Below are 23,106 nucleotides of genomic sequence, written 5' to 3'. Positions count from 1 at the left end.
CTAGACTTTGAGATAGAGCTATCAAATGTAGCTGGGTATTTCAGGGGAGAGGTTAGGACTTAGAGACATGTCTAAATGTGTACAGCTGGCATTCAGATGGTATTTAAAGTCATGGACTGGAAAGAATCATGTAGGGAGAGAGTGTGTGTGTGTCAGGAGGAGAAGAGGACCCAGGATCCAGCCCCAAGCCTGGCAACATTTGGATGGATTTTTGTGTGAGTAATTTTCTTCGTTATGGATATCCTGTTGACCCAGTATTATTTATTGACAAAATCGCCCTTTCCCCACTGATCTGCACTGCCATTCTTATCATAAACATATATATACTTGTGGGGAAAATGATATATTTACAATACCGAGTATTCCAAATGTAAACATGGTAGATCCCTGCACTAATTTAAGCCTTTTTAAAATTCTATCAATATTATTTTATACTTTTACCCTTAGAGGCCTTGTAAATCTGTTGTTAAGTTATTCCTGGGTATTTGAGTTTGTGATGTTATAGTAAATGATATTATTTGAAATTTTTTTCCCATTTGTTGCAGGGTGTACAAATAAGTTATTTTTTTGTATGTTAACCTTTAACTCCACAAATTTGTTAAAGTCGCTTATTAAGTTTCATAATCCATCTAATAATTTTGGGGGGATTTCATTTATACAATCACATCATCTGTGAAAAATGACTTTTGTATTTCTTCCTTTCCAATCATCAAATGTTTTGTCTTATTGCAATGGTTAGAAATCTAGTACCATAACATTTATTTTCTGCTTGCTGCAATCCCTCAATTTTTTTTAAACTATATACAATTTTATATTTCACACTAAACTGACATCTAGAACTTATCATCATAAGTTTAGTTACAAAAGGTAACTAAACTTCTCATTTAAAAATATGTGAACATTCTCATTTAAAAATAAAACTATTTTCACTTGTCTTTTAAGTGTATCAAATATTATCTAAATATTATAGCACTTTGCTACCGTGCATCTTTCATTAAAAATATACTCTTCAGTGGTCAGTAATCATTTCACATCATTCCTTCTTCTACTTGAACCCATATTTCTGTTTCATTTTCTTCACAAAATTTTATTTTTATGAAATATAATTTTATTTTTGAAAATCTCGTATTGGTCTTCTTATAACATTCTGAAGCAAAATGACACTTATTAATTTTTATGATTTAAAAAAGGTTTCTCATGCCCGTAAGACAGTAGGAGTTAAAATGCCCTTCTCAGTTTTTATTGCAATTATTATTAGTATACAACTGATAAAACAAAAGAAACAAACTACAAATTTTTATGAGACAGAGATAGTATTAGGTCATTAGTAAGTGCTGAACCTTGAAAAGTGTATTAAATACTTACCTCATGATATTAGGACATAATAAAGCATTGAAAAGAAGGAGAGAAAATTTAAAGTATAAGGAAGATAGAAGTGCAATATCAACAGCTTTTTAATAAGAAAGCCAGAAACAGAGAAAAGAGTAAATTAGAGCAATACAAAAAACAAAAACTTAAGAATAATGACTAGGAATTTTCCAAAATTAAAAATACTATGTACAAGACCTTAGATTTAAAGTTTTGTTACTATCATTATGTGCCAAAGAGGGTACAGGCACACATCGTTAAAGCAATGCAGAATAAATGTAAAATAATATCCCTGGAAAATGTACAGACAGAGAAGACAATGAAGGTCTCATCCCTTCCCCTCACCATCCTGGGGAAGGTACACTTGGAGGTGAGGGTGGGGTGGAGGAGGGGGCCTGAGTGCACATGGAAAGGACCCCAGCAGCAGAACCTGGCCCTGCCATCCCACACATCATCGGCATGAAGGACTGGCTGGGGACATCCATGCAGCTGAAACACTGGAACATTCTGTTCAGTGTAAGCCTGATGGAAAAATGAAGCCAATGTTTCTCAAGGTTGGAAACAGCCTGTTCTGTTGAGTTAAACCAGAAGTGAGTCAGCTCTCTGGTGAGCTACCAAAAGGAGAAAGAAATAAGTGTCTAGGTTGTCCAGGTTCATCTGTCATCCTTATGATATTGATTATTATTGTCACTATTGCTTTCCAAATTAAATGCAATGATCAGTGTATGTGGTCTCTATTACACTGATTCTTTGAAATTTCTTAATGAATTGGAACATGGTGACTTTTTGTAAACATTTTTTGAGTGCAAGTTTCTTGAATGTTTTGTTCACATCTTCAACCATTCCCTTTTCCCACAATGCTCTTTGCCTCACTCTCCACCACCCAAATCCTCTTTGTCCTCTAGGACTCAGCCTGAATGTGGCTTAATAAACAGTGTTTCCCTCACTTTCCATCAAAGCTAGTCTGCAATAATATACTTGCTTAAGAACCTGGATTATTATTTTTTGGCTTGGCTAAGTCTTGATTAAAGCTCTCTTTAATTCAAATCACTTATCAGAATAGTGATTGGCAATCTTGGTGTGTGTGTGTGTAAATGTGTATAATAAATTTATAAGCTCCATGAATGCAGTCTGTCATGTTAAACTTTTATTCCTAACACCTTATTCTGAACCTGACGTAGAGCTCAATATATAAATATAAAGAATGAATGAATCATTGAAATCACAGATAAAAATTTGAGAGGAATGATTAGGGATGATGAGTTATATTTTCTACACGATGAACATGAAATGGTTCTAGGACATCCACTTCGGGAGAGCAAGTAGAGGTGGGATATGTGAGTCTGGCCCTCAGAAGATAAGTCTGGGACAGAGGTGGAGATTTGGAGATGCTCAGCTTAAATTTGGCAATAAGATCCTGGGACAGAATAGTCCAGGAAGGGAAAACAACCAGGGATAGAATCCTGAAGCAAATTGACATGAAGAAGTGAGTGAGAAGCCCAGAAAAGAAATTGAAGAATGTTTTCTCACGCCCCTACCCCAAACCAAGTCAAGTTTCCTACACAGTCAGTCATTATTTTATTTACATATTGGTCTCTTCAAAGAGTCATACTTTAGTCATCTTTGTATCCCTAGCAACTTGTACCTAATACTCATCAAATTCAGTCTACTGTGTAAATCAGTGTTTCGATGAATATAAGTTTATCACTTAAATTTACCCCTTTTTTCATTTACATTTTCTGTTTCATTGCTGTTAGGAAACAGAAAGATAAGATTGTTGTAAAAGAATTTATCTCCAATCTATTGATTGCTTGAATGTTCTCTAACCTTTAACTTTCTGTTTCTTGAAAAATATCCTTTCTTAAGATTGACTTTTTTATTTTTTTAACATCTTTATTGGAATATAATTGCTGTACAATGATGTGTTAGTTTCTGCTGTATAACAAAGTGAATCAGCTATACATATACATATATCCCCATATCTCCTCCCTCTTCGTCTCCCTCCCACCCTCCCTATCCCACCCCTCTAGGTGGTCACAAAGTACCGAGCTGATCTCCCTGTGCTATGCGGCTGCTTCCCACTAGCTATCTATTTTACATTTGGTAGTGTATATATGTCCATGCCACTCTCTCACTTTGTCCCAGCTTACCCTTCCCCACCCCCCATGTCCTCAAGTCCATTCTCTAGTAGGTCTGCATCTTTATTCCTGTCCTGCCCCTAGGTTCTTCAGAACCTTTTTTTTTTTTTTTTTAAGATTCCATATATATGTGTTAACATATGGTATTTGTTTTCCTCTTTCTGACTTACTTCACTCTTTATGACAGTCTCTAGGTCCATCCACCTCATTACAAATAACTCGATTTTGTTTCTTTTTATGGCTGAGTAATATTCCATTGTATATGTGTGCCACATCTTCTTTATCCATTCATCTGTCGATGGACACTTAGGTTGCTTCCATGTCCTGGCTACTGTAAATAGAGCTGCAGTGAACATTGTGGTACATGACTCTTTTTGAATTATGGTTTTCTCAGGGTATATGCCCAGTAGTGGGATTGCTGGGTCATATGGATAAAAAAAAAAAAGATTGACTTTTTGATAAATTACTGATCTTAGGTGGTAGACAACAAGAGTAGAATAAATTAAATATATCATTGGATGACATGAATCAATAGGATTTTGCTGCCTTTTTTCTAATGCCCTTAAAACTTTAGTCCTCAAAATTGATGGGAACAAGCCATTTAGTGGGTGAGTCACTAATAAAATTACTTATAGATGTGTATATCTAATCTTATAAAATGATTGCAACATTACAAACTTATTCTTGATAAAATACAGCTATGCTCTTCAGAAATTACTTTTTGATTCCAAAACCTCTCTGAGGTATGTGATCAATACTTTATTTCAAAGTTGTGGATAAAATATTCACTATATGAACTAAGAAAATAAAATCTAATTTTCAGTGATTTAAAATTAAGGAAAAATAGATCACATTTTAGAAGAATGTATGTTGAACTAAGTTTGGATAAAATACATAATATCAAATATGAATCATCTTAACATAGTTAAGACTTCAACTTTCATGAAACTATTAAAAAACACAGGAATACATAAATGTAAGTGGAAAAACAAATTATACAATGTGCACTATACACACACATATTTAACAACATTTCAGAGAAAAATACACATTTAGATAAGCATCAATTTATAGAGTTTAGCTTCCTTTTTATCATTGACAAATGAAAATACATGGTCCTGATGGTTGGAAGAATCTTGACAATGTGTTGGTGTTGTCTTTTGAGTATGAACAATCTCTACAAACTTATGAATACAGAAAGATTCCATGAAATTCTGACCACACAATGAGTAAGGAGATATGAGTTCATAGGATGGTAGCAGATGCAAAAATAGTAATTTAAAAAAAATCAATTTAGGGCTTTGAATTTAATAATGGAAGAGGAAGATTTTCATCTAAATTTACCTTTATTTCACAAAGTTTTAAATTTCAGTATTGCTTTACTCTGGCCCAAATCCCCAATCCAAGGTTGATAGCAATGTGAAATATTAACTTAAGTAATACATTATGTGTTGAGTGAAGGTCAACATCATATCTCAGCAGGAGCCAGCTGTTAAGGAAAAACACAAGATGGGATTTCTTGCTCCTTTGAGTGTGTAGCTGGACATGAGTAGCTTTGTACTGACCCCTAAAAATACCATTTCCTCTCCAGACATATGTACCAGGGATTGATCCAGGTTTAGGAAGACTGAAGCTTATACAGTTTAGGCAACATAACTTCAAATTGGTAGACGGAATTATGAACCACATCTTCAAGTTTGTAGATTTTCACAAACTAGGTTCTTGGCTGGTTAACACTCGCTCCCTCTTGGACCCTGGGTCTCTTCCTCAACATTGCCTCAGATTTACACGGGCAGTTGTGGATGTCTAGATACCTGAATTTTAGGTTTTTGCACATTATAAGGCACTGATGCCCTCATATTGCCTTTTATCCATGCTGTTCCATGGTGACCACGCCTGCCAGCCTCCCCCTCTGATGGAAAGAACCTGGCCTCAACCAGTGAGCCTTGCAGAGCCCTCGCCCACTGCTGGGCACGCTTTCCTCACCTGCCTCCGAACAATGATGTTTGTGATCTATTTACTGATTTTTCTCGACAGCTCCATGAAGATTCCTCTTTCTCTGCCCTACAGGCTGTACTTCACAGCCTCGTCTTTCCCTGGGGGCTGCCACCCGAAAAACTACACAGCACACTGGTCACAATAATACATTTGGGCTGGAAAAATGCAAGACCCGAGCTACTGCCCCATTTGCTAAATCCTGGGCAAGGTTCTCCCTGGGACATACCACGGAAGAACTGTGATGTTACCAAACCTTCTCTTTTTAGGTTGGGAAACATTCTTTCGCTTTCCATTACAACTACCTAACAAAAACCTTTTCTCAAACCAAAAGCAACTCATGTTTTTGTTTTGTTTTTGTTTTTGTTTTTTTTAATAGCGATTTTTATTATGATATGACACACATAACCTAAAATTACCATCTTAACCATTTTAAAGTGTAGAATTCAGTGGCATTTAGTACATTCACAATGTTGCACAAGCATTTCCACTGTCTAGTTTCAAAATGTTTTCATTGCCCAAAAGGAAGCCCATGCCCTTCAGCTATCACTTCCCACTACCCCTGCCCCCGTACCCTGGTAACCACCAAACTGCTTTCTGTCTGTATGAGTTTCCCATTCTGGACATTTCATATAAATAGAATCATATAATATGTAACTTTAGTGTCTGGCTTCTTTAACTCAGCATCATATTTTCAAGGTTCATGAATGCTATGGCATGTGTCAGTACTTTATTTCATCTTGTGACTGGATAACACTCCCTTGTATGGATAAAACACAATTTGCTTATTTACATTTTGGCAATTGTGAATAGTGATGCTATGAACATTCTTGTACAAGTTTTTGTTTGAACACTTGTTTTCAATTCTTTTGAGTGGAAATCATGGGTTAAAATAAAAAGATATAAGTATATATCATAAAAAAGTGTAAAAGGCATTGAACTAGTAGACCAGGATTCTGGTCCTGACCACAGCACTTACTGGTTACAAAGTAAAGCTAAGATATATAAGTTCTTTGGGCCTTGGTTGGCCCATTTATAAAATGAGTACATTATTAGTTTTGCTTCACATCCTGCATTGGCATGAAGCTCAAAAAATGAATGTCAAAGTATATGAAAAATCACAGTGTATTTTACCACCCATAAGCATGATTCTAAACTAATAACAATAATTATGATTATTATTACAGTGTGTTCTGGGTTGCCCAACTCTGCATTTCTATTGAAGCAGGAAGTCTTTCACATACATTACATTGATGATTCTCTGAAAAAATATTTACATGGTAGAAGTGGCACCCCGAACAGTTTGGTGTTTCCTCAATAATTTAAACATAGCATTATCAAGAGCAGTTCATTAAAAATTAAAAACTATCTGTTAGCACTGAAGACAGGTATATTTTTATAATGTCCAAATACAGCATTTTTGTGTGTTTGGCAATATACAAAAGTGTATATCTCAATATAATAAAATATGTTCTTTAAAGATTTTTAAAATTTTTATTGGTATAGTTGATTTACAATGTTGTATTCGTTTCTGCTGTATAGCAAAGTGAATCAGTTATACATATACATATATCCCCTCTTTCTTAGATTATTTTTCCCATATAAGCCATTACAGAGTATTGAGTAGAGTTCCCTGTGCTATACAGTATGTCCTTATTAGTTATCTGTTTTATATATAGTAGTGTGTATATGTCAATCCCAATCTCCCAATTTATCCCTCCCCTCCCTTTCCCCCTTAGTAACCATAAGTTTGTTTTCTACATCTGTGACTCTATTTCTGTTTTGTTCATTTGTACCATTTCTTTAGATTCCACATATAAGTGATATTATATGATATTTGTCTTTCTCTGTCTGACTTACTTCACTCCGTATGACAATCTCCCATGTTGCTGGAAATGGCATTATTTCATTCTTTTTTATGGCTGAGTAGTATTCCATTGTGTATATGTACCACATCTTCTTTATCCATTCATTTGTCAATGGACATTTAGGTTGCTTCCATGGCCTGGCTGCTGTAAATAGTGCTGCAATGAACTTGGTGTGCATGTATCTAAAACGTTTTAGAAAAGTTAGTGGAACACAAAGAAATGCCATTTCAATAACATTCGGGGGTGGGGAGGGCAGTAACACAGTTTGATGGTTTATTTTTCTAAGAATGAGCCTCCACATATATCATCTCATTTAGTCTTTGTCTCAATCTAGGAGTGAACAAAGTATGATAAAACCCCCAATAACATCATTTTCTTGATGTTCAGGAATAATATTACTGGCGCAGTCCAACAGCTTTAGCAAAAGATTTGCCTGTTTCAGGAGGGCAGAAATTTAGCTTGAAAAAAAAAAAAAGAAGATAGGGAATGGGTGTGTAAAACATTTTCCATTTTCTTTCTTCAATTCAAAGAAGGGTCACAGAAGTTGGGGCTGAATGAGAGTCACATGGTTTTGAACTTCACATGGTACCCCAAACACCACAAGCTGGATACCCTTCAATCAAAATGAAAATTATAGCCCTGAGCAGCATTTCTATCAGAGAAAAGCAAATGTTGTGATTTCTGCACTGATATCAAATTTAACTGGAATGATTCAATAAAATGACGGAATCATTATAAATCTGGTGCTCTTTCTTAAGGTTTGATTAGTCTAGACACCTGAGTTAAGTAATGACTGCTGTTTGATACTCCAAAGTACACTTGGCAACTTTGATTAAATATTTATGTTAAATGTAGATGACTTAAAGTAAAATGTGTTCCAATCAAGGCTCTAGCAAGCTAGATATACAGCTTCATCAGTTTCAGAGTCTTGGTGTAAGGCCATATCATTCGAGGTTCAGTCAACCTGAGTGGTGCAGCCCTCCACTTCCACTCTCCATGGGGGGGTCACGGCAGCCTTTGTTTTGTGTGGCCGTGTCCAAGCGGCCCGGGGATGTCTGAAAGAATAGACAGTAAGCGAGGTGCAGTTTGCTGTCTCTCTTCACCCTTCTTCTGTGACAGTAGAGCCCCACGTGTGCTCTCACATAAACAAAATTTACAGACACTTCTTAGGCAAGTCTAACTCACGATCTTTCCTTTTCAAAATGTCTTAGTTCTTATCCCCAATTATTTGAGAATTAATGTGTTTCTTCAATTCAAAATATTCTTGTTGCATTTTCCTTTAAACTATGCTAAATCCATAGTGCATATTTATTTACATTCTCACTGAGAGCATTAATATATACCTGATTTTTAAGGCAAGAAATTGGAAGTCATCTTGTTTTCCATATTCATCCTTCCCACACTCCATCAGGTACTAAGTGTTGTCAAATCACCCCAGTATGTTTGGATCTGTTGTCTTTTTGCACAGCTCTCACCAGACCTGCTCCCCAGGGCCACGGCTCGAGCCCAGGCCCTCATCCCTCCAGCCCAGACAATGGCCACGGACCATCTATAGCTCCTGCCCTTGTGTGCATCTCTAGTCTGCCCCAGTATGTCCCCATGATTTCAGAGATCTTAAGTAAATCAAATCTGATGTTATTAGTTGCTTTGGACTCACATTTAGACCTTTATGATTCTAAAGGTACTTCTTACATAGTTACAATTCAACTATGTTTGGGCTTTTCAATTTTGTATCATATGCTACAGAAATACATCAATAATTTTTATTTTCATTTTATTTACCGAAATAAAAAGGCATGCTTGCTTTAAAAAATTCAAACAGTACGTATTTTTAAATGTAAAATTGAAAGACCCCTAACCTACGCTCACTCCCTCAAGAGTAATCAGTGTCAACAGTGCGTTGTGTCTTTCCCAGGAATTACATTTCTCCAGTGGTTTCTCAGTGCTAACAGAATGAATTACACCCTCCTCAGAACTCCTTTTTTGGACCTTCCCTCTCTTGTTCCTCACATATTGGATCACAGACTATGATGGAAGGAACAGGCAGAATGCGTTTGAACTAGTGCCCCTGATTTGTTACTCGTATTTATTTCTCCAACTTCAGACTAAGCAACACTTCTGCTGGCAAAAAAAATTTTAGTAGCTTCTCTTTTGTGTAGGGCTTTTCATTTTAAAAAAGGACAGATGCTCAAATCAGCTCAAGTTGGGAAGGAGCAGTGGCTTTTCAAAATACATCAGGTTATTTAAAAATAAGAACTTCAACTATGATAGACTTCACGGAAACTGGAATTAGAATGAAGACATCTTCATCATCTCCCTACCGTTGTTTTCATTTTTATCTTACATCATTTCTGATGCTCTCAGAAACTGGAACAGTCTCAATACTTGAACACTTTTTATTTACTGTTTCCTCATGATTTTAATTTATAGGTAATTTCGGTTGCCTTGGCTCTGCTTAAAGTTACATAAGCTTTTACCTTTTGCCTTTCTGGTTGTTTCCCCAGTTTTTATAATTCCAATTACAAATTCCTAGAATAAAAATTCTGGGTACAATATACTTTTTCCTGTAGGTCATAAGATATAAATTGCTTGCCAGATCCTACTTGGATTCTCCTAGGCTCAGGTGCCCACACCTTCTTAGGAGATCACGGGTGCTAAAGATGGCAATTGACCCTTAGCAGGACCGTGGTGATTGTGACAGTTAATTGCATGTGTCAACTTGGCCAGGCTATGGTGTCCAGTTGCTTGGTCAAAAGCTAGTCTAGATGTTATTGTGAAGGTATTTTTTAGATGTGATTAATGTTTACAAACTTTAAGTAAGACTTTAAGGAGATTATCCTCAATGTGGGGTGGGTGGGGGGGGACTTCATTCAATCCGTTGAAAGCCTTAAGACCAAAAATAGACTTCCCAGAAAAGAAGGAATTCTGTCTCAAAACTGTAACATAGAAATCCTGCCTGAGTTTATAACCTAATGGCCTTCCTACAGGTTTAAGACGCAATACTACTGAGTTTCCAGCCTGTCAGGCTGCCCTAAAAATTTCGCACTTATCTGCAATCATTTGAGCTAATTCTTTAAAATAAATCTCCGTATCTGTATCATCTATGTCCATATCCATATCCATATCTATATCTCTTATTATATACCCTATTGATTCTGTTTCTCTGGAGCACACTGACTGATACAGATTATAGTACAGAGTGTGTTTCTAGAGGAACAAGGTCTTAAAGATGACTTTTCTGAATTGGTTCTTGGTTTCTGGATTTGGTTCTCTATTTTTATTTTATAACACAAAAGACATGAATGATTCTATTTCCACTGATAAAGAGAGCACTGATGGTCCATGATGTGATGCAGTAAGAGATATATGCAAAATAGTACCATTGGATACTTTTAATCAAGTACTTCTAAGAGGCAAAATTCTGAGTGACCATATATTTGATACACATGAATGTTTTTGTCCAACTTAGGACTATATTGAGATTGGCAGTTTCCTCCTAACTGTGGTGGACAAATGGAGGAAGAAAAAGAAGAGCTCAGGGCTTCAGATTCCCAGCTCAAATGCTATACAAATCAGCTGAAATTTTCTATGTCTGCCCTGAAGAAAACCCTTATCTCCTTCAGCAGCAGAACTGAGACTGCTGAAAACAGAACTGGAGCTTCATCTTGTGAGTGGCTGAATTACACACAAAATGCAGGGTGTCTCTTGTTAAAGTGAGGGCATTGATTGGGAAGGACTTGGATCCTGGGAATTGGCATGGGGATCTATGGGCAGATCCTGATGAAGCTGAGGACATTGAATTAAATTTTGCAAAATATTGCTGAATCTTCTTTGACAGTAGAGACAGCCCAACCACCCCTGTCTGAGGAGGGTAATCCTGTTTTTCCTGCGGTATTTACCTTGCAAGGCACGGTGACTCTCCCTGGCACTCACTCCTCCCACCCCTCTTTGCTTCTAGACTTATAAGCAGACTCAAGTCCTGGCAGGTCCCAAACAGATGAGATACAAAGTGTGACCCATGAGTAGATGTGCTACACTCCAAAAGAACTGCATAATTTTTCCAATTTATACAGCAGAAATACAGGGAATAGGTATGGGAATGCATATTAAGGATGTAGGGAAAAGTGTGAAAGGAACATAAAATTGTATATGAGCTCACTAAGCAGAGGTTCTGAATTTAACATATAGCCAGAGGGGTTAGAAAGGACTCTAATAGTGTGGTTGATTGGTTGGTTGGTTAAAACATGGACCAAAACGTTCCCTACACTATATAAAGTTGAAATGCCAGGGCTGCCTTTGTTTCCTGTATCCAAAGATTGGAATGTTAGAGTGGATTTATCATGTCAGATCTGTTCACCTGCCCTAGGAGCGTCCAGAGGACACACCTTTCACTAAAACTGTGATAAATACATTTGTGAGGGAAACTCCTGGGTTCTTGAAGAACTCTGTAGATGAAAAATTACAGTGAGAACTGCTGCCAATGATCTGGGCTCCTTAAATGCAATGGGGATCATTGGACCCAGGGGCGCAGAGGCCAATGGGCAGTAATCAGTTGTCCAAGACAAGTGGCTGCGGTTACCATAACACACAGTGGAGACAATGTTGTAATCAGAAGACTATGACTTGTAGATGACATGTAGCTGGTCATGAAGTTTCTAGAAGAGAACTAATTGGGCAATCTTACTTGATCTTGTCAGGAATTCTAGATCACTTCTAAAGAGCCCCAGTCCCTCATTCAGTTCCCACACATGAGCCAGTTTGCAGATCCAGAATGCCTTGAATGAGAGGGAGGTCATGTCCTCTTGAGGAAGAACCCTGGTACACTGCCAAAATTGATACTGTTAATCTTTCTCCCAGCCTTCAAAGGAAAATATGGCCTTTCACCAAGATCACTGTGCATCATGGAAAAGGAAATAATCAGACTTTTGAAGGATTACTAGATAATAGCTCTGAACTCATACTAACTCCAGGAGACTGAAAATGTCCACCCATCAGATTGGGGCTTCTGAAGGTCAAGAGATCAATGGAGTTTTAGTTCAGATCCATCTTACAGTGGGACCAAAGGATCTCCCAAACCCATTCTGTGGCTATTTTCCCAGTTCCAAATGCATAATTGGAATCTATTAAACCAGCACCTGGCAGAATCCTCACAGTGGTTCCCTGAATAGTGGAGTGAAGGATATTATGGTGGGAAAAGCCAAGTGGAAGCCACTAGAACTGCCTCTACCTAAGAACATTGTAAGCTGAAAGCAATACTGTGCTCTTGGAGTAATTGTAGACATTAGTGTCACCATCAAGGACTTGAAGAAGTCAGGGGTGGTGATTCCCACCACATCTCCATGCAATTCACCTAACTTGGCCTGTGCAGAAGACAGATGTATCTCGGAGAATGACAGTGGGTTATTGTAAACTTAACTAGGTGTAGCTCCAACTGCAGCTGCTGCTCTAGACATGGTTAGATTGTGTAAGCAAAAAACCATGTCCCCTCACACATGGTATGCAGTTATTGATCTGGCAAATGCTTCCTTCTTGATACCAAGAAGAAGTTTGCTGAGAGCTGTCAAGGCCAGCAATGTGTCTTCCTGTCCTATCTCAGGGTTTTGTCAACTCTCCATCCGTATGTCACAATCTAGGATGTAGGGCTCTTGATCACCTTTCCCTCCACAAGTTATTATACTGGTCCATTACACTGATGGAATTATGCTCATGACCAAGATGTAGCAATTACCCCAGACTTACTATAAGACATTTGTGTGTCACAAGGTAGGTAACAAATCCAATGAAAACTCAGAGGCCTTCCACCTCAGTGAATTTTCTAGGGGTCAGTAGTGTGGACATGTTGAGATATCCTCTCTAAGGCAAAAAGAAATTGTTGTATCTGGTCCCCTCAGTAACAAAGAAAGGAGGCACAATACCCAGTAGACCTTTTAGGATTTTGGAGACAATATATTTCTCACGTAGGGGTGGTACTCCAACCCACTTTCCTCATGACCTGAAAAGCTGCTAGTTTTGGGTGAAGCCCAGAGCAGTAATGGGCTCTGCAGCAGGTTCAGGCTGCCCTAGGCCATACGATCCAGCAGATGCAAGTGGCAGTGGCAGGTAGGGGTGCTGTTTGGACCCTTGTGCAAGCTCCTATAGGTGAATCATAACACAGACCCTTAGGATTTTGTAGCAAAGCCCTGCCATCCTCTGCAAATAACTGCTTTTGAAAAATAGTCTTTGGCCAGCTATTGGGTCTTAGTAAAGACTGAACACTTAACCATGGCCCACCAAGATACCATGCAAACTGAACTGCCCTTTATGAACTGGGTGTTGTCTGACCCAAGCTATAAAGTTGGGCATGAGTAACAACACTCCATCATAAAATGGAAGCTGTGACAGTATGATCCTGCAATCCCACTTCTGGACATATATCCGGAGAAAACCATAATTTGAAGAGATACATGCACCCCAATGTTCATTGCAGCCCTATTTACAATAACCAAGACATGGAAGCAACCTAAGTGTCCATCGATAGATGAATGGACAAAGAAGATGTGGTGTGTGTGTGTGTGTGTGTGTGTGTGTGTGTGTGTGTATGCAATAGAATATTGCTCAGCCATAAAAAGGAATGAAATGTTGCCATTTGCAGCAACATGGATGGACCTAGAGATTATCATACTAAGTCAGAGAAAGACAAATATCATATATCACTTATATGTGGAATCTACAAAAAATGATACAAATGAACTTATTTACAAAAGAGAAACAGACTCACAGATATAGAAAACAAATTTATGGTGACCAAAGGGGAAAGTGGGAGGGGGATAAATTAGGAAATTGAGAGTAACATATACAAACTACTATATATAAAATAGATAAACAACAAGAACCTACTGTATAGCATAGGGAACTATGCTTAATATTTTATAATAACCTATATGGGAAAAGAATTTATACATATATACATACATATATATATAACTGATTCACTTTGCTGTACAGCAGAAACTAACACAACATTGTAAATCAACTATACTTCAATAAAAAAATTAAAAAGTAAAAAAAATGTATATATCCAACTAAAACATTTTTATGATTTGTTTTGGAGGCAAAATTATAAACATAATAGTTTGATGATTTAAGCCAAGGAAGGCTAATATAATTTTTGAGATACAATATGGATATTATGTCATGGAACAGGAACATTATTGTCCATTTTCGGACACTAAAATGTTCTGCTGACCTGGACCTGTTCTTTGCTGATGATTCTGATGTAAGAATGATGAAGTGAACTGGCTGGAATTAGAGAACAATGAAAAGGAGGACAGAGTTGATGAGAGTGATCAAGGGAAGGTCAGAAGCATCTACATAATAACAGCCGAGTACTAAAAATAGGATCAACTACATAATTCAACTCTGACCACTACTGATGATTAAACTTGATTTTATTTTTCAATCCTTTCGTTTAATACTATATCCTTTTTAACATGTGAACAACACTCCAGTATAGTAAATCACGAAATGGGAATGAAGCCTGTAATTTTAATTACCATACTTTAAAATGTTTCTGATTTGTATGCATTGGATCAAATTTTCATTTACCGTGAGCTGGTTTTTTCATTCTCATGAAATGTTTGACATAAACATTTCTTTCTTTAATACAATACTAAATATTTAATAAAGTGCATTACCTTTTTAGTATGACTTGCCAGGAATATTTCTCCCTACAAATATTTGTATAATGGAAACTAAAACTCACAGCCAGATTCAGTTTCAATCAACAGGTAGAAGTAAGCATTTTTGTTATTGTTTCATAGTGAACGCTGAATGTCACTCATCTTTCCTCCTGGCTCTCTCACTGCCTTATCTGGGCTCTGGGTGAGCACAGATACTCACGGGTACTCATTTGGGGTGCAAGCATAGGCCACTAGCAATACGTAAGAGAGGATTAGAAATAAATTTACAACCTGAAGAGAGGCTATTTAAATTTTTTTTCTTTTCCTTTGGCCAGATAGAGAACAATGTTATCTGCTGGTTTCATAGCAAATAGAGGTTCTAATTGATCTTGACTCCAGTGCCTGATGCACACAGAGTGATTCTGCATCTTCTATTAGCCAAACTTACTATCCATTCGCCTATTCACTCATCCATTTATTCTGCCAACTGGACATGTAAGCAGAGAGTTAACCAAACAAAGTACAATAAATCACCCCACCAGGAGATCTCTGAGAATGGGATCATGTTTAACTTGTTTTGTACTCCCTGGACCTAGTGGGCACTCAATACATGCTTTCTGCCTTTTATGGCAGTTAATAAATGTGTTGTAAATTTAAGTAAGAAAACAATTATTATTAGGCCTGCAGACATGAGCTTTCTCCTATCCATGCACTCTTCACCACTGTTCCAAATCTCCCTGAATCAGAACGGAAAAAGGAGTCAAATAACTGATCCAAGTCTCTCCTCAGTTTTCACCTCATTTAACTCTTCTGCAGAATTTGTCAAATTTCTGATTTCACTTTTTCCAGAAGCAGAATGGGGGAGGGGAGGGAAAGCGAGAGAGGGGAGAAAAATAAGACCCATGCCTGTGAGAGTTAAATGTGAAACCCAGAGTTAGTCAGCTATCAAGGGCCTGGCACACAGTAATTTCTCCCAAAATGGCATTAATATTATTCCTCTGTGATTATTAAATATGCTACAAACATTTAGCATCCTTGCTTTTTGCCATGCAGCTGTTAGTACTTGAGATGTGCTTTTGTTTACGTTTTCACTTGTCAGAAAGATGCTTATCTTTAAAGAACAATTGAAATGTCACTTCCTGTGATCACTTCATTGATCCCCTTTATGGGGGATATTACTGGTTCCTGCCCCAACTGGGTTGCTTCCAACAGAACTAAGGCTAAACCTGCAGCATGAGAAGTGAGGTATAAAGTAACAGTTTGACTTGCTGTGTTGCCCTTCCGCCTGCATGAGCTTGAGGCTTGAGTTCTGGGAGGGAGCAGGTATGGGGAGGGAAGGTGTGGTGGCATTGCCAAAACACACAATGTCAAGCTAAAAATACATTTTTAAAAATTTTTATAAAACCAAAATGGATCAGAATTTTGTTTAGTTTTCATATTACATAATGATAAATGTTCAATGCATAAATAATAAAAACATTTAATCTCTAAATTTTAGTCTCTTTAGATTAATTTTTAATCTCATCAGAGGGAGCATATACATAAACAGCATATTTTCTACATATCTTCATGTGCTTTTGAAAATTAATGTTATAACATAAATCGGTTTCTTATCTATTTTTTTAAATTAGCAATATACTAAGAACATTTTCTCCAGCCAGTAAATATTACTCTATGATGTATATTTTCATGACTTCACTGTGTGATGTTCTGGGTTCCAGATGGACCAAGGATATAGGATTGGACGCAACAGTAGGGCCTGGGATTGTGTTGGTTGGGGTGTCATCTCCACCCTGGGTGGGTAGGAGCACCTTGCACTAGCAGTAAAAATTCATGGAAATATAGGAAAAAAGGAGATGATAAACATTTAAAATGGTATATTCTTCTCTCTCTCTCTCTCTCTCTATCTATATATATATATATATATACACACACACACATATACATATACAGAGATGTATAAATATACATTATCTTATATATTATACATATAAAGTTGTTAGCATCTTTTTGCTATTATAAATAATGCCAAAACATATATCTGTACACAAAATTAAGGGAAATTACTGGGAGAGGAATTGTTTCACCAAAGCCTATGCAAAATTTTAAGATTTGTTCATATGTATTCCCAAATGTCTCTATAAAATATTTCTGCCACATTCGATTCCCCCAATAACTGCCTCACAGTCTAGCCAAGACGCTTTCCCCATTTTTCCAAACAATGGTTTACTTTGCAGGGTAAAGTGAGCAGTCAGGGGAGTAGACCTTATGTTTCATTTTTCAATTAAATGTCTTTAATCACTACAGAGCACAAATATCTAACATGCCATTCCATTGGGGAAAGGGATGGTTAATTTGTCACTAACCCCTGATGGATTTTTTAAAATAAGAAGAATTTAAACACCTGTTCAAATTATTTGCATATGAAGAGAGAAAGGGGAAGTTTCCACATATATATGGCTCCATGTGCTGAATCAGAGAGAGAAGAGAGAGTTAAAGCCAAAGGACCTGCCAAAGTGAGCGCCATATCTAGCAGCAAATTGCATCTCCTGTGTTTGCCGTGGTTGTTCGCTTTAACAGGAGAAGGGCTGCCATTTTCTTCCCTAATAATCCAGGCTGTCCCACTTTAGCTACTCCTCAAGCTTTCTTCTCTCAGTGAGAAAGGAATGTGATACTTCTCTTCATTTGCTTCCCAGCTGTTTGTATCTTTCTCCTGCCCCTCTTGTGCTGAGCCAGGAGGAGCTGGTGCAATTTTGCTCTACTTTCCTTTCAATTACATGGCCAACAGTAGTCTCCCTTTCAAGAAGTGAATCAGCATTCACTAGGCTCTTTCCTAATCTATTTCTCCCATAAATTGGCCAAAGTTTCAGTGCATGGATGCCACCCTCCCTGGTGCCTATGTCGAAAGCCTTTACCCCATCCATCATTTGCTCACTGTGTGGTTATCGCCTTGTAGAAGCTTCTTGACTACACCAATCATCTACTGTAGTATTCCAAGACCTTTCCACAGGCTCCATATTGGTTTTCTGTTTTGTTGTTGTTTCATACTAGAATTACTTGAACTCTATGCAGGTCTTATGATTGAATCAAAAGCTGGATACTTGAATTTTTACCAGTATTTCTCATTTTCCCTTTGGGTGTTGTTAGTGAGACTCGCCTAGTCATTTTGAATCACTGGGTTAGTGGGCCAGTAGACTGAGTGGAGAAGACCATAAACAGGGGTCTAGCAATCTAGAGCAGGGAAATTTATGTTTTCCTAGTTTTCCAGAGAAAGTCAGCCTATTTTTAGTTAATCTTCTATTGAGCCACTGATACCTATTTGTTGAGCCCTGTTTTTGATGATGGAAGTGGTAATAAGACAGAAAAAGTCCCTTTCCTTATGGGATCTATTTTGAAGGGGGTGTACAGTAGAGATTATCAGTAGAAGTTCATACAAAAACAAACAAGATAATTTTAGATAGAAACAAGGGCCATGAAGAAATAATTTCAGAGATACATAGTGATAAGATGAGGATTAAAATGTGTTGAGAGAGTATATTTTTTAAAATATGTTTTTTTTAAAGATAACTCTACCCTCTGGTGACAGCCTATATTGAAAACTGTATGCAGAAAGCAGAAGAGAACTCAAGGAACATCAATAATTTACATGCTCAGAAAAATAGAAAAGGTTCTGCATTGATTACACAAAGAAAAAAAGAGGAAGAAGAAGAAAGAAGAGTAGGAGGACAGGAAAAAGAAAGAGGAAGGAAAGGGAAAGGGGACCATTTTGAGAGCTTTTGAGCTCATTGATATTCAAAATATGAGCAGTTTTTTTAAATATATAAGTAAATAAATAAAACTTGTGAGTGATATAATACAGATAGAAATAATCAGGAAAATGTCAATGAAAACCACAGTGAGGACTTCTGTGGCGGTCCAGTGGTCAAGCCTCCGTACTTCCACTGCAGAGGGTGCAGGTTTGATCCCTGGTCAGGGAACTAAGACCCTGCATGCTGCATGGTGTGGCGAAAAAAAAAAAAAAACACCACAATGAGATATCACCTCATACCTGTTAGAATTACTATTATCAAGAAGACAAGAAATAAGTGCTGGTGTGGATGTGGAGAAAAGGGAAGCTTTGTTCAGGTAGGTGGGAATGTAAATTGGTGCAGCCTCTATGGAAAACAGTATGGAGGTGCCTCAAAAAATCAAAAATATAACTACCATATGATCCAGCAATCCCACTTCTGGGTAAATATCTGAAGGAAATGAAATCACTGTCCAAAGAGACCTCTGCATCCCCATGTTCACTGCATTATCCATTATGTATAATATATAGACATACATTCACTGCAACATTATTCATTTTTCATCCATTCATCCATTGAGAGACACTAAATTTGTGACTATGTCTTGTGAATAATATAATCATAATAATAATATTGTGAATATTATTGGGGTTGGGGGTGGGTTGGGGAAATGGGGAGGTGTTGGTCAAAGGGTACAAACTTTCCATTATATAATGAATACATTCTGGGGATCTACTGTACAGCATGGTGACTGTAGTTACCAGTACTGTATTATACACTTGAAAATTGCCAAGAGTAGCTTGGCATGAGTATCTTGAGTGTTCTCACCACACACACACCAAAAAAATGGTAACTAGGTGAGGTGATGGCTATGTTAACTAAACTCATTGGGATGATCATTTTACAATATATACATATATCAAGTCATCCTGTTGTACACTTTAAGCTTACACAGTGTTACTTGGCAATTATATCTCAATAAAGCTAAGGGGAAAAAGAAATGTTTTAAAGACACCAAGTGCTGAAGACATATTTGTGAAAAATAAGAATGCAAAGTATCGATTAATACATTTAAGCCTTGAATTTAAAAGAATTGTTTTCAAGTATCTGTCTTTTCAGGTGACATGGGTATTTCAACATAGAAGATAGCTTGGTTCTTAAGTTGTCCTTTTCAATCCTGGTGTTTATTTCATTCTTATATTTCTTAAAGAGTAAAGCAAGACCAAATACAAGTAGATTATTTTAAAGAAGGTAATGGCTGCCAAAAAAAAAAAAAAAAAAGAAAGTAAATAAAGATTTTCCCAGATGCATTGTTTCCCTTGAGGAAAGGGAAGATAACACCTGAAATATGTCAAGGAATTGTTAATGATTTCTCTGTAAAAAAATATTTTAAGGTGTGAGTGTTGAAATAGGAAATGTATATGGAAACTTCTCTGTTTTTTTTTCCTGTTGCTTCTTTTCTCATTCCCAAGCTATCCTTCAGAAAAATAAAACCAAAAAATTTCATAATTCAAAAAAAAAAAAAGCAAAGTATCTCAATGAATTTTATCTTGATTACATGTTTAAAAAATATATACTCAGTAATATATATTATATATATTATAATATATAATAATAATTACCAACAGGAAACTGTGTTGAACTTCATAAGTACCCTTTCCTCCTTCTGAGTCTATGTTCAGTTCTCCCTCATCACTGATCTTCTCATGCAAGCAAACCTGTTTGGGAAAAACCTGAAAAGAGGGCAAAGGGGAATATGAGACACACACATAGGAAGAGGGACTTAGCTTCTATAGATAGACTCACAGTCTCTTCCTGCCCCTTCTAGTTAAATACTAAATAGGTTAGAGAGAGTGCCAAATTATATGCCTTTTGACACATTCAAGAGCCAACATAGTTTCAAGGAAAAACACGAAACTCCTTTACTTACCATTTAAACCAGACAGCCAAACACATTAATTAATGAAAAAAGGAAGTTGACCAGGCTTATTTTTTATAAACCTACAGAAAGATTAACATTTTAGAATGAGATAGAATTTTATTTGAATGACTTATTTATGATGTATTATATATGCTTGAGGTAATAACTACATTAAACTCATTCATTCTCTTTTTGCCCAGTTGCTTCATGCACCGCTGCCCGTGTCCTCTGTGGGTGTGTGCTTGTTTGGATGCTGGCATGTGTTGAATGCTCTCGTGATTCAAGAAACTGCCTCACCTCCCTTTTCATTCTTCCCTCTTCCTCTCCCTTCTGCCTTCTTTCTCTTTTTCTGCCTCTTTTACCCTTAAAGTACCAGTGTGTTATATGTTTTGTTTGTTGCCAGTTCAGAGGAAATGACAGTTGTTGATACCGTGTCATGGTTTTATCTCAGCTTAATCATATGAACCAGTGGAGAGAGATTTTTTTCAGGGTCATTTGATGATGAGGAAAGGTAATAACATGGTTTCATCTGTTCTGTATTCAGGGTCACACTTATTTCACTTTCCCACTTGCAATTGCTATGTTTGTGAAAGCATGATAATTTTACACTATTTCTTGCATTGGAGAAAGATTAGTAACATATAATTGTTCTATTCAGTAAGCCGCATGTAAGTTTTCATATAACCAGAAAAGCAAGAGATAGTTACATAAAAATAAACAACTGAAAATGGAATGTGTTGTGTGTACCGGTGAACCTGGAGAGAGTGTCCATTCATCCACTGATACAGCACCTTACAGCCTACAAAGCACTATTAAACTTCATTAAAAATTATGAAGAGCGTGTCCACTTGAAAGTACAAACCTTTGAAAAATCTAGTGGGACATACCGACACTTTGTGTGTGTGATGTAGGGGACCAAACAGAGCTTAACATTTAAAGATATGTTAATATTTATGTTAGTGCAAGGAAGGGGGCAAATAAAACAATTTACTCAATGTAGTTAAACTTAAATGAAGTAGCCTGAAGGCAATCCACTAACTCCTGGAATTTATATATTTCCTACTTATTAAGGAGTTGACAAGTTTTGATATTCAAGAAACTTTAATACAATTACCAGTATCTGGGGATATCTGCTTTTGGGTAATTACAAAATCAAATCTATTTAGAATAATAATAATCAAATAATTAAAATATTTCTGGATAAGTAGGGAATATTTCAGGATTTAAGATATTTTTGAAAATACACATAAATGAATACCACTAAAATCTATAAGAAGATATCTAAAATCTATAAGAAGATATTTTTTTTTTTTTTTGGCCATGCCGCACGGCATGTGGGATCTTAGTCCCCCAACCAGGGATCGAACCTGCACCCCCTGCATTGGAAGCACAGAGTCTTAACAATTGGACTGCCAGGGAAGTCCCAAGAAGACATTTAAATACTAAATCATTTATTTATTTATTCATTCAAAATAATGCTTACTAGGTACTAAAGAAGCTGTGGTAAACAAAGCATAGGACTCTCAGATTTATTATTTTACAGTAATTAAAAATAATGTGCTCTAATCAGCAATGCTGCAAAGGAGAAGTGTTGGTGCTACAGAAATGGATATGTAACCTCCTACTCATGGAAATGATGTTATCAGGCACCTCAAGCTTAGTTCAAGGAGTAAATCTTCATGTTCCATATTGGAAAAGCATAGGCCCATTGCAATATTTGTCACTAATATCCACCAGTCGAGCCACATTCCATCCGTATCCCGTCACAGGGAGCAGGAGTATTGCCAGAGGAAACGCAACAAGCCAGGAAACTTGACTGGCAACTGAGAGGTAAATGTAACTGGAATTTCCAGCCACAGATCTGGCCATGATCTTGCGGGATCTTAGGATCTATGAGTTGCATCATTTGTCCATCAGTATTGGGAAAGTCTCCATGTGAACCTTAAATATGACATAGATCTAAATATATCTCGCCACAAATGCCACAAGAGTACACAAATTTGAAGAGTCCCAGCCAAGACTATAAAACTCTGTGAAACAGATGCTACTAAATGATTTAAGAGAAAAGAAGACTCATAGTGTCTCTGAGAGATAGACACAAGGACTGTTTTGAAGGCCCGTCCCCAAGAAAAAAAAGAGAGAAGAATGGCCTCCAAGGTAACTTTAGAAAGATACCTTGGACCAGGGGTCCTTAATGGTATCCAGTAAAACTCACTGAGATTCTACTTGAGTATCCTTATCAAGATCCCACAACAGAAAATACTGTTCTGGGCTACCATGCCACAATCACTTTTCTTTATAGAAGACATCTGCCAAAAATGGACATTGTCAGAGGTTACACAATGAAAAGTAATTTAGATAAAGTTTCCT

This window comes from Balaenoptera ricei, chromosome 9 (genome assembly GCF_028023285.1).
Source record: "Balaenoptera ricei isolate mBalRic1 chromosome 9, mBalRic1.hap2, whole genome shotgun sequence".
In the NCBI taxonomy this organism is placed as follows: domain Eukaryota; kingdom Metazoa; phylum Chordata; class Mammalia; order Artiodactyla; family Balaenopteridae; genus Balaenoptera; species Balaenoptera ricei.
This window is presented reverse-complemented; position numbering follows the sequence as displayed.